The sequence below is a fragment of the Hibiscus syriacus genome, unplaced genomic scaffold (assembly GCF_006381635.1).
Source record: "Hibiscus syriacus cultivar Baekdansim isolate YM2019G1 unplaced genomic scaffold, ASM638163v2 tig00111276_pilon, whole genome shotgun sequence".
NCBI lineage: Eukaryota > Viridiplantae > Streptophyta > Magnoliopsida > Malvales > Malvaceae > Hibiscus > Hibiscus syriacus.
The window spans coordinates 448,107-461,462 of NW_024063043.1; the positions used below are offsets into that span (position 1 = coordinate 448,107).

At 32.9% G+C, this 13,356-nt stretch overlaps 1 long non-coding RNA gene across 1 annotated transcript; it reads right to left on the reverse strand.

The window, feature by feature from the left end:
• Positions 1-188: 188 nt before the first annotated feature.
• LOC120157795 lies at positions 189-5,705 on the reverse strand. Its single transcript, XR_005519166.1, has 3 exons — positions 5,694-5,705; positions 3,070-3,072; positions 189-321 (listed from the first exon to the last, which is right to left on the reverse strand). It is a non-coding gene; the product is annotated as an uncharacterized LOC120157795 (long non-coding RNA).
• Between the last annotated feature and the right edge of the window lie 7,651 nt (positions 5,706-13,356).

Consider the following 13,356-nt stretch of genomic DNA (forward strand, 5'->3'; position numbering starts at 1 on the left):
TTAATTTCCTAAAAGAAGGGAATTACTTTTGTTTTGTTTTGTTTATTTTTAGTTTTAGTTAAATAACTAAATATATAATTTACTGTTAAAAAATATACATGAAAGTGGGAATTATGATTATCAGTTTTTATTTACCGCTTTCTGATGGAACCCGATCATCATTCTCCAGCATTCCATGGTCTTGCTCTAATGCTTACACCCACTAAGCCTGCATTGGGCAGTGAAGATAGCTACAGCAGGTAACAAAGATGGTGGGAACTTAAGCATTTCGTATTCGACCAGGCAAAGCTCAATCATGAAGTATGACAGAAGCTCAAGCTTCTTGTTTGATTGAGCAGCTTTCAGAAATCTCCTCATGAACACGTAAGGCGTAGGAACTGATAGATATGCTGATTTTTATAGACAATTTCAGTGGTTGATCCAGTACGCTGCTCTACTTGTCTATGTAACACCATCTATCAAAGAGAAGCACTTGAAGTAGACACACCTCTCTGATGGTCTTTGTGAGCTTAAATATTTTACATATATTTTAGGAATGTGGCTAGTGGAACCCACCCTCCCTCGCAAACCCATCTAACCAGCAACATTAATAGGAAGGTAACATACATGTCCAGTAAGAATGATTCTGAATGAGGGGTACTTTTTGGAATGGTTGAGTAACCCTCTGACATTAGTTAATTTTGGCACTCGGGTTTAAAATGTAAAAACAATATTTGTCAATTTGCAAAATTATTTTCCTTGGGCACTACTTTTTAATTCATCTAAAACTTGCATTTTTTGTTTTATTTGTGATTTAAACTGCATAAATGGCTACTGATAATTTATGTCATATTTGTAAATGACTTCTACATCTTTTGTAGTGCATCCTTGTGACTAAATTCTGATCTTGTTTAGATTTATTTGATATGCAGGCTGCCATTGTGAATTCTCAGACTTTAGAAGAAGTTGCAAGACTTGAAAAGGTGGCTGCTTAATTGTATGAGTGGCTTTTCAAGATAACTGTTATTTAGATTTCTTTCTTAGTTTTACTTTACATTTTGGATATTTCTTTGGTTGAGCAGGCATTAAAGACAGGTCAGCTTCCTGCAGATTTGAAAACTCCCGGTTTTGATACCAATTCTGCTAAAGGGGGAGATGAAAAAATGGATTCTGATATTAAAAAAAGAGTCCAATGTTGAACCTGATAATATGGATGAAGAAAAGAACGAAGAGGAACAGGTATGTTGATATTTTTATGAGGATTCTGAATTGTCTTTTTGCAAGGTCAACACCAGTACGCTGCTCTACTTGTCTATGTAACACCATCTATCAAAGACTTCCAATATTCACTACCGATAAGTTGCGACACACAAGAACTATTAAAAGTAATTAACATATTCGAAAACTAGCACATTACTTGCAACTCATATACTACATAACAAAAAGAAGTATAACATTAACCATCAAAAGATTGTACAATGTTCAGACTTACAAAAGATAATAGTCATGACATTCTAAACGTAATCATATATGTTAGCTATATTATTATATACACACAAAATTCTTCAAGTCAAAAGATTGACATATACTTGGCTAAGCTACACAAAAAAGTTGGGACCATATTCTAAAGTCATAATCAAAAAGAGATCGACATAATTGTAGAAGGACGACAATCAAAATGATGGTCTAAATTAACGGCATTCAACCAATTGCTTAATCACATAATCTTGCTTGAATTCTTTTGGCAAAGAAAAGAAGAAATCTACCTTGTGTGCATCTTTGCTCATATACTCTCATGCAGTAAGCATTTCATCAGTGGACAGTCCTTTAATTTTCATAATTTCAGTGAAAATCGACATTCTTCGATCATTTCCTTCTGCCTCCTTTTTCAATAAAGAATTAATATCCTTAATTTCTTTGGCAGTTTCTCGGTATGCAGCACCGAACTTACTTATCTCCCGTACAAGCTCGGTTAACCCATCATCACTTCGAGACCTTTTCTTGCTAGTTACTTTTTTCATTGTAGGGGTAGAGGCAGTAGCATCAGATGTTTGGCAAGTTGAAGCACCAACATCCTCTCTTGATTCAGAATCTCTTACTCCCTCTTCTTCAAGTAATGCATCTATAAATGCATTGTCTTCAACATCAATATGTTCCGCTGCATCAGCTGATGTCTCCGCTGCTATTCCTGTAGCTCTTTCTTTTCCAAATATATGAACAAAGCCATCAAAGAATAGAAATGACTTGTTTCTCAATCCAGCAGCAGTTGGATGACTCTACAATATAATAAAATCGCAAATTTAATAAATCTTACAAAGCTACGTAGATAACAAAGAGTATAAAAAGAAGATAAATTCAATTAAAATACTAACTCTAACCCAATCATCAAACACATCCTTCGGTGCAGTTAAACATTTTTCTTCTTCATTCAAACCGAATCCATTTCCAATATTCAGCATTTCAGATAAAACATTGTATTTTCTTTCGAATAGCTTCATTCTAGATTCAATATGTGGATGGGCCCTAATTTGTGATGTTGGAAGCTTGATTTCTAACATCTTTTCAAGATTAGATATATAACCTGATCTAAATGTTCCATTATCAGCTTTCCAATGTGGGTCTTCAGCCAAAATGTGTAAACATTCAACAAGTGCAGCATCCTCCTCTTTAGTCCATGTCCTTTTAGTTACTAAAGACTTAACCTTTCTAGATGTCGGTGGTTTTTCCCCCTTTGAGATTCCATATTTGATGTTGACATATTTCTCTTCGAAACAATCTAAGAAGATGTAAATAAAAAATGTATAACATAACATAAAACATGTCATCATTGTTAATACTAATCATAAAAGAAATTTAAAATAGTAACATAATATAAATAAAATGTAGTGAATGACATAAGTAATGAATGTCCATAACAAATAAAATTTGAATTTTATAGAAGAGAAATACATAAAATTTAATAAAGTTTATGCCATAAAATATAAAGATGTCAAATACATGAAAGTAATGACCACTAACATTAGATAAAATAGAAGGTGGAAGTCATACATAACATAAAATAACATCTATCCTAAAGTACGTGACGCCAACCAACTAGTAAACATATCTTCTGATAATTTGTCTCTCCACTCAGTCCAAGCACTGCTTGGCTTACAATGTCTGATCATTTCTACTTCATTAATCTCTTCAACATGCTTACTATCTTCAGTATAGTAAGATTCAATAGGATCGATTGGTATCTCAGATCTTATGAAATTATGGAGAAGACAACAAGCTGAAATGAGTCTACATTGTGTTTTCACTAGATAAAATGATTTTTCCCTTAAAATCGCCCATCTCGCTTTCAATATGCCAAAGCATCTCTCAATGCAATTCCTATCTTGAGAATGTTTCATGTTGAAATACTCTTGAGGGGTGGTAGGTTGGTGTCCTTCTCTCCAATCATTCAAGTGGTATCTTTGACCTCTATATGGTGCAAGAAATCCCTCTCCATTCGTGTATCCAACATCACATAAGTAGTAACACCCTATATTATTTTAATTTAAAAAATAAATTAATATACAAAACTTGTAAGAATTTTACATTCTTTTATATATATATATATATATATATTAATGACCTAATAATTTACCTTGTGGAACATTTAAATCATTTCTTCTACTAATGGCATCTCTGAGTATTCTATCATCAGCTGCAGAACCTTCCCACCCAGGTAAAACATAAACGAATTGCATGTTTGGTGTGCAAACACTAAGTACATTTGTCGCAATTTCATTTTTTCTTGTTTTGTATCTAGGTTTATCGATTGCAACTACATTGACCTTAATATACGTTCCATCTAGAGCACCCAAATATCCCTATATTCATCAAATAAAGTTAAATTTCATTATTACTATCCATTTATGTATTAAGCATTACTAATTAACTTAAAAGAAAGTTCAGAATTATGATACAATACCTTAAACCATTTCCATCTATCATCTGTTGAATTATCTTGTATCGGTTATGGTTTTCTAAAAAGGATCGGATGCAGTTTCAAGACTAAAGCTAACACTGTATGGAGAACTCTACTAATTATTTCACTAGATCTTACTGTTTGACGTTTTAAAACTCTAATCTTAATATGGTGGGATATAATATGAAGGAAAATAATAACCATATCTTCTATAGACATATATCGACTCTCTTTTAACCCACCTTGACTTTGTAATAGGTGACACAATTTAATAAATGCTCTCCTATCCATTCGACAATTATTAACACTTTGTCGATCACTTTCAAATACAATTTTATGTAAATTAAGTGATCTAATATTATGTCTATGAAGTCTTTCATGTGCATAAGTTATTTTAGGTCGATTTTTATATTTTCTAAGAATAACTGAAATAATCATAAGCATATGACACACAATCTCCATCATTTGCAGTTGTAAAATAAGAATTATGGCGATATGCGTCTTCTTTCGCATTGGTAAACGAGCCATAACTGTTATTATGAACAAACATTTTAATATTAGAAAATAATAATATTTTACAAGAACAATTGTTTGTCATCACAATAAAAATAATTGAACATAATAAAAACGGCACTATAATAAAATGATGATAGAAGAGCAACTATGTCAATACAATTCAGCAAGTTACTGTAAAACAAGTAGGTAGCCACACATTTCTTTGTTTGCTTTTAAACCTCAACCTGTTTCACCCTTAAAAACAACCCTATTAACCATTTTCGGGCAAAATCTAGATAATTTTTAGGCAAAAGTATATTTGAACATTTAAGACTAGAGACAAGAAAACATAGAAATCCATATTTGAACAACCCTATTTGAATTAAAGGATGCCAAAATCTAGAGCCTATGAGTAAATGCTTGCAATCTAATCCAATGGTTAGACTAGAGACAAGAAAACATAGAAATCCAGATTTGCACAACACTATACGATGTAGTGTCTAAAAGTAGGTTTTAGAATTATATAAAGAATTATACGTTGCAAAATGAGCCACTGGATTTCCTAAGATTCTTCTTACTTATCCATGTACAAAGCGAATTTGTGGATATGTAGTCTAGAGTCTGCCAGTACTTCTTGACAGATCAACAAAATCGTTTGCTAACAATACTTTAGCATCCTAAACTACAAGCTTTTTGATACGTCAATTTAAATTATATTTAGAGCCTATCACAATTTAAAAATAAATAAAACAAGTGAGGTAGTGATGGGATGGCTTCAGAATTCCTTCTCAATATTTTCCTTTTGAAATTTTGGGTTAGTGGTAAGATGTATTTTAAGAGTTTGTTTAATCATGGCTAAAAGCACCAGTAATGGTTTCCACACCAATTAGTTTAGTTCTCCATATATGTATCTTTGCTTCAAAGGTTAGTATATCATCTTAATCAAATCACGTGTTCATTTTACATAAATTAACTTCGTACTTACAGAAGTACATGAGCAGTGTATTTTTAAGGATGCCAAAATCTAGAGCCTATGAGTAAATGCTTGCAATCTAATCCAATGGTTAGACTGGAGACAAGAAAACATAGAAATCCAGATTTGCACAACACTATACGATGTAGTGTCTAAAAGTATGTTTTAGAATTATATAAAGAATTATACGTTGTAAAATGAGCCGCTGGATTTCCTAAGGTTCTTCTTACTTATCCATGTACAAAGCGAATTTGTGGATATGTAGTCTAGAGTCTGTCAGTACTTCTTGACAGATCAACAAAATCGTTTGCTAACAATACTTTAGCATCCTAAACATATGTAAGAACTTGCAACCTCAAATTTAAATTAGAAAAGGGCAGGTTCTACCTTCAGATTCCATCATATTCTATCGTAGAAGTTCAGAAAAATAACCTATTTCTGTTAATTAATTACATTGAAGCATATAAACTAAATTTCTGTGGTGGTAGAGATGAACAAACACAAAAACTTACATCACAACATACCATACATAACCACACCACCGATCCTAACACTCCCCCGGCAACACAATAATAAACCAAATCCGGACACGCCATTAAAGAAATAGAAACTGAAAGTGGTTCAAACACAAACAACAACAACAAGAATAAGAAATCAAACCAACACCTCTAGCTTAATATCAGCAACAACCAAAGCTTAAGCAAAGACACGAACTGAGACAAGAGATACTCTCTAATTGAAGCTAATCGAAAAGGATGACAAAAGCTCGAAAAACTGAAGAGCACAGCAGACTAATGAAAAAGCATCGAAAGCAAGCAGAACGACCAGAATAAACCAGCTCCCTCATTGGCCAATCTACCAACATACTCGTAAAAGGACCAAAGCAAAAAACCCAGAGCATAAAAACTACTCCAGGCTACCCAGGTATACCAAAATATCTAAACATAGCAGCAGACGACAGTAAGCTCAAATCAAAAACATGGAGGTCGAATTCAGGAGAAGTTGTTGAAACTAGACTACCGGGAAAAGAATCAAAAGCAAAGGAAAAATTAAAAGCAAAGGAAAAGAATCAAAATCAAAAGCAAAGTAACATTACTGGGAAATTTAAAGAAAATGAGTGGAGGAGAAATCTTACCAGGAAAAATTCTCAGCAAAGGAAATTGGACATAAGCGAGGTCACGGGGAGAAGATGAGAAGAAAGGGTATTTTAGCCCAAATGCCCGGGAATAAATAAAAACCTATGTAATATGTGGGAATGACATTCCCAGTAAAAAGGTCAAAAAAAATTACTGTTGGCAATGAGATAATACCCTCAAGTGGAAATCTTTCCCATCCAAACGTGGGTATAACAGCCCAGGAAAAGAAAATTCCTACCAGTAAACAAGATTTCCATGATCCAAACGCCCCCTAAAATAATTAATCTAAATATCCCCCCAAAAGCTACCTTAAATTCTAGTATCTTCTTCCGTGGCTAAAACAAAAAGCACGGTGATAGCAATTTTAGTGCTCATCTTTTTGTATTTTATCTTCCCACATCCATTTTTCATTTGATATATTAATAGTTTTTCAATTTATAGTGTAATAACAAAAGAGATTATTTTATCTTAATTAGTGTTAGATTTTATATTCAGTTTTAAACAAGTGTCTTAACTCTCATTTTGACGATTATGATCAGATTTTAATAAAATAATAAAAAAATATTCATAAACTAAATTACCTCAATGATTAAAAGAATGATTCTTATTTCTAGAGGTGTCGGATTCGAGCATCAACTACTACAGCAGAGGTAATTGAATGTTCATTATCAAATGGCTAAGAGTATTTAAAACGAGAAAATGGCTGATATAATGTTGTAGGGGGAAATTCTCAATATAGGCCACATTCAGAATTATTTTCCCATCTAGGGTGAAATCTACAGTAACAACACAAAGACTCCATGTCTGCTTGGCGTCTTTAGTCCAAACTTAAAGACTCCAAGACTGCACGGCGTCTTCAGGTCGGGGAGAGACGCGTGGAGTGCACGACGTCTTCAGTCCATGCATAAGCCCTCGGGAATACGCGACGTCTTCAGCTTTATTTCGACTGCAGCCCTGACTCTGAACCAAATTTGTTGCATGGCGTGGGAAGAAACAAAACTGCATGCATGGCGTGGGGAACGTGACTAATAATGGTGTCATTATTAGACCAATAATGGAGCACCAAGATATGTTATAAAATAGGAGGAGTTGGATTTTGGGTGAAATCTAAGGGGAGGAGAGTGAGGCTGAGAGAAAAAGAACATTTGCAGGAGAGAAATTCAAAAGGGAAGAAAAAAGTTCGATCGAAAGAAGAAAGAATTCGTATTTCAGTGGTCTGGTAAGCGATTTGATAAATTTAGTGTGAATTTTATTGTTTCATTTTTAATTTTTATTTGAAATATAAATTAAATAGATTAATTATTTTGATTTACATATTAAACTGTATTCGACTGGTTTGGTAAGTTTAAATTAAATTTTTTGTGTAATTTTTATTTTTAATTTAGTTTAAATTATAATTATTATAGTATTTATTTTGATTTTACATATTAAGTTGTATTAGAGTAAAACTTGGTAAGTTTAGTTTAAATTATATTTTTATTTTTTTGCTGAGCAATATAAATTATTGGACTAATTATTTTTATTTTACAGATTAAATCGTATTTGAGTGGTTTGATAAGTTTAGTTTAAATTTTATTGTTTTGTTTTTGTTTTTATTGTAAATATAAATTAATTAGACTATTTATTTTGATTTTACAAATTAAATTGTATTCGAGTGGTTTGATAATTTTAATTTTTGTATTATTTTTAGTATAGTTTTTTTCAATTTAAATTATAATTATTAGACAATTTATTTTGATTTTACATATTAAGTTGTATTTGAGTAGTTTGGTAAGTTTAGTTTAAATTATATGTTTATTTGTTTATTGAGTAATATAATTTATTAGACTAATTTTATTTTACATATTAAATCATATTTGAGTAGTTTGATAAGTTTAATTTAAATTTTATTGTTTTGTTTTTTGTTTTTATTGTAAATATAAATAAATTAGACTATTTATTTTTGATATAAGAGATTTTTGTTTAAATTTTCTTTAATTATGATTAATATTATAAATTGAAATATTTAATTATTTTATAGATTTGTTGAAGCATGACAAAATAAAATGTTCTTTTGAGACTAGATGATCTACATATTTCTAGTCATTTGGGAGCAATGGTATTATTATTGAATAATATATTTTATTTGAGAACGATGAATTAATTTTAATTCCATTGATTAATAAATTGCATGATAGAGAACGAGTCATTCGAAGTCGAGTGAACATTTGTGATAAGTCACATGATCTTATTGTCCAGAATTTGCAAATGGTGGGCTTTTACGATGTAACATTTGTAAGAGAATATAAGTTGGTCCCCGGTTTGATCAGTCCATTAATTGAACGGTGTGGTGAATGTACGATCACTTTGGAGGATGTTGATTTACAACTAGGGGTCCTTACAAATGGAATGACAGTGGTGGGAAAAATGACTTAGGACGTGTTTGAAATGTGTAGGGCATACCTTGGGAAGGTGCTAGAAAAAACAGTTACGAAAGGGTTACGTTTGAGGTTATCATGGTTGACAAATGAGTTTAAGCTCGATCGTTATAGTATTGAGCAAAACATTGTATATGCAAATCAAGCATATCTATTATAGTTGATCAGGGGAGTCTTGATGTCGGATAAATCCGATAATCTTGTTCATGTGCAATATCTTCCTTTTTTTGGGTAACTTTTTTAATACCCGTCAGTATAGTTGGAGATTAGCAATATTGGTGTTTTTGTATCGCGAGATGTGCAAGGCGTCATTACTTTTAAATAATGCATGTATGATGGAAATCGGTGGATGTCTGATATTATTACAATTGTGGGCTGACACAGACTTCCATGGTTAACACCGATTAACTGAACTGTAGTTGATTTTTCTCTTGCCAAAGGGTAATATTTTGATTTAAAATATTTGATCTTAAATTAATTAATGATTTTTATAGGAAAAATAATTACATAATTTTATTTTCATTGGTATACATATGGAGGCATAAAATAGAAGGAGCGTGGTTGATGCATAATAATGTGAAAGAATTTAGATTTAAGATGGACATTAAATGCAAAGTTGAGGTATATAATTAATTTATTTATTTTCTTATATTGTTTATTTATTTAGTTGAATTTTAATATTATTTAATTAATTAAGAATTATATAATTTTCTTTTATAGTTTATATGGAGGTCGTATGATAATGGAGAAATTATATCGTGTGTGCCACAGCATGTCTAAGAGGGTTGTCAATATTGGTGTGTTGTTACTCCATTGATCCATTTCATTTTTGTTGAGTTCCAATTTTCCGATAGAGTGTTGAGGCAGTTCAGCTTCCACTAACCTATTCTGTGGATTTCAGAGAATTATAACGCTCTCCACATATTAGATAGGAGGGGTAGGCACGGTCAGGATTGGGCTGTGAGGCATGCCAACTGTATCAATCTTTGGAACAATAGGGCTTCATACTTGCCAACTCTCACTCCCATTCAAGTGGATGACTTTGACTTCCAGAATTCGGATTACCTGAATTATTATTGGGAACATGAAAAATTGTTCTTGACAACGAACATAGAAATACGACAATTTGTACAATATAAGAAAAAATTTTGTAAAGTTAAAAAACCAAGATGGAGTGGGAGTGGGAATTCATCTCACCATGAAGCAGAACAAACGGCAATGGATAATATTTAATCGGAATATTTTGGCGATACAAGATTATTTCATCAAGTGTATGGTGATTCTGGTGTTACGACTTACATTCCTCAGCTTATTCCTCATCAATTACCCATGTTCTCTCTCATGTTTAGAGCAACATATGATTTTGATCAGATGGCATATATGATGTCAAATACGAGTATTTGTCCTCAGGTGGGAGAGCAAAGTGGTGGTGGGCATGTATTTACAACACCGGATCATATGCCCTTGGTAAATGAGCAGGTTGGTTATGATGAACAAACTCCTGAACAACCGCAACGACCATAATGAAACCGACGTGCGCCTCGATAATATTATCAACAACATCCCGACACCGACATGAGTTGTAAACGCTTCCTTGATTTGTTGTATTTTTATTAAAATTAAATAAAATTATTATTCACATAGAAATATTTATATTAATCACATTCATTCAAATATAACATCAACAAATATCTATCACATTCATTCAAATATTGATATTAATCATATTCATTCAAATTTAACATCAACAAGTAGACTAGAAATTCAATTATTCGTTCAAATAGAAATAAAATTAATGTTGAGCCTTGTACTGTGGTAGGTTTGGACAATGTTTTTTAATGATCTTCACCTCTACATAATTCAGATCTTTTCGGTTGACCTTTCTCTCTAATATGGATATCCATACTGGCATGAATACGAGTGGACTCAAGTCGACCCGTTGGACTTCTACGAAGCATTGGATTTTGTAATCATTCATCATGATGCTTTTTCAGCCAATATAATTCATTTGGGATATGTCTGAACTCGTGGTTGTAGACATTTAATATCCTCTATAGGTGAAAGCACTCATCAACATAGGTGTATGAATTTATTCTAGTATGTATACATGCAACGACTGCATGAGCACATGAATATCTCCATGCTTAAAAACGACCATAATCACACCATCTTTGTCGTAAATTAATTATAAATGGTTTTCCCTGTGTTCCTTCTTTGCGATGTATGCATACGATTACAACAAAAGTATGTCCAATTCGATAGAAGTCATGAACAAACATTGAGGTTTTCAATCACTCGTTTGCTTCCATTGCTTCCACCACTGTCAAAGCCCAGATTTTACCTCGATTTATCATACACTCAATCTTTTTCCCTTTATCAGACTAAACTTTAGCCAACCTAAAGTACATCTCTTTCACCACACTCGCTATTGGGAGATGGTGTGTACCTTTTTAGTATTGAATTAATGGCCTCAGTAAGGTTTGTTGTTATGTGTCTGTATCACCGGCCACCATCATATGCTTCTGACCACTTTTTTCCACTCGATTTTTGACGCCCACTTCCAAACACGCTCATCTGTGACCTTCAAATTCTCCAATCTCTTATCAAAATTTGGTTGGCGTAGTTCATATCATATTTCATAATATATATTGTGTTAAAGTTAATTTAGAAACAAACTTTAAATAAATGGATACACATATTGAAAATAAAACTAACACATGCTGACTATCTCACTACGAATGGGGTCATTATGAAACTTCTCAATACAATCATTACCAATATAGCGGATATAATATATGGGATATGCGTGCAAAGGTGTCCAACGAATTCAAGGTCGTTCAATTACTGCCAAAAGGTTTGTTCCTCGATCAGATATCAAGCAAACTCCATCTTCTCGAACGACATACTTACGTAGATTAGTCAAAAAGAAATCTCAAGCCTCTGTCATATCTCCTTCAACAATGGCGAATACAATCGGGAAGATATTTCATTGACCATCCAGCACAATTGCTATCAATAATATATATTTATATTAATTGTATAACCACGTACCATCTACTTGGATCATACGTTTACAAAATGAAAAACCTTATATGCATGACTTGAATGCCCAAAAAAGTCTATGGAATATTCTATTCCCTTGAATAAGTTAACCTTCTAGGTTGTATGTAGGCATGGTCTAAGACTTCACGATGGTTCCAAGTATGAATCATTTCATAGCTTGTAACAAATCAGATAGCTCATTGTATGATGTATCTCAATCTCCATATAAACACCTTATTGCCTTCTTCTTGGCATGTTAAACCGGTTTGTATTTTACATTGTATCTGAATTGGTTTCGAATAGATGTAACTAACATCGAGCAATGAAGCATTGGGTTTTGTTCAACCAACACTTTCACATGTTGACATATTACATTGGAGTCCAATAGTCGATGGTCTTGTTCGATGGAGTTTTGCAAACATGTGTGTGGACCATTGTACCTTGTGATGACCCAAGCATCTTGCCTCAGCATTTTGGACACTCTGATCAGCCACTTACACTTGGACCCATATTTAACACACTTCGCGTACAGAGTTTTCTGGTTGGACTCTACAACCTTGCAATCTACATGGCCTTTTATGCAATACTCTTAATTGCCAATGTAGTTTTTCCCCTCTAAATTGCTTCCCAACTAATAATTCACCAGAGTATTCGAATGATTCAGTCATGTGGCCAGAAGTTAAATGTGACATCTCTGAGAATTCAGGTGCCCTCATCATATCATAATCTATCTCGTGCATATGATAGGTAGGTTGATACGGTGTTGGATATCCATCAATGGTCATATCAGGTTCATCACCATAAAAAATATCGTCATCCTCAGCCAAAACGGGTTCTTCAGTTTCTTTATCTTTACTGGAATCATCATGTATTTCTCCCTAGCGGTTTTCAATGTCAACATCAATAGTCGAATTCGGATAATGTATGATTCTTGCCCCATACTCTGCTGCTGTAGATGTTCCACCGATTTCGTTTGCACTTTCCAACATCGCCACGAAACTTTTTATAGACATATATGTCGGGTTCTCAATCTGACTTTCGAAAGCCATTTGAGATGAAGTTCTAACCATATTTCTTGATGACCCAAGCACATCAAATATATTACACACCTCAACAAATAACTCAATAATTGGAATTTTTGTTGAGTCATGCAATTCAATCATAGTTGTAATATCATCATCTTCTTCGAGTGATATTGCAGCATACCTGACTGGATTTGGACATACCATAAACTTGTACCTTAAACCATCAACTGTAGCTCGGATTTTCCTTTCTGTTATCTCTTTTTATTTCTATAAATGTGATGTCCCTTTTAAACAACATATTTATAGGTCATTTAGACTGGGAAAATAACTCCGA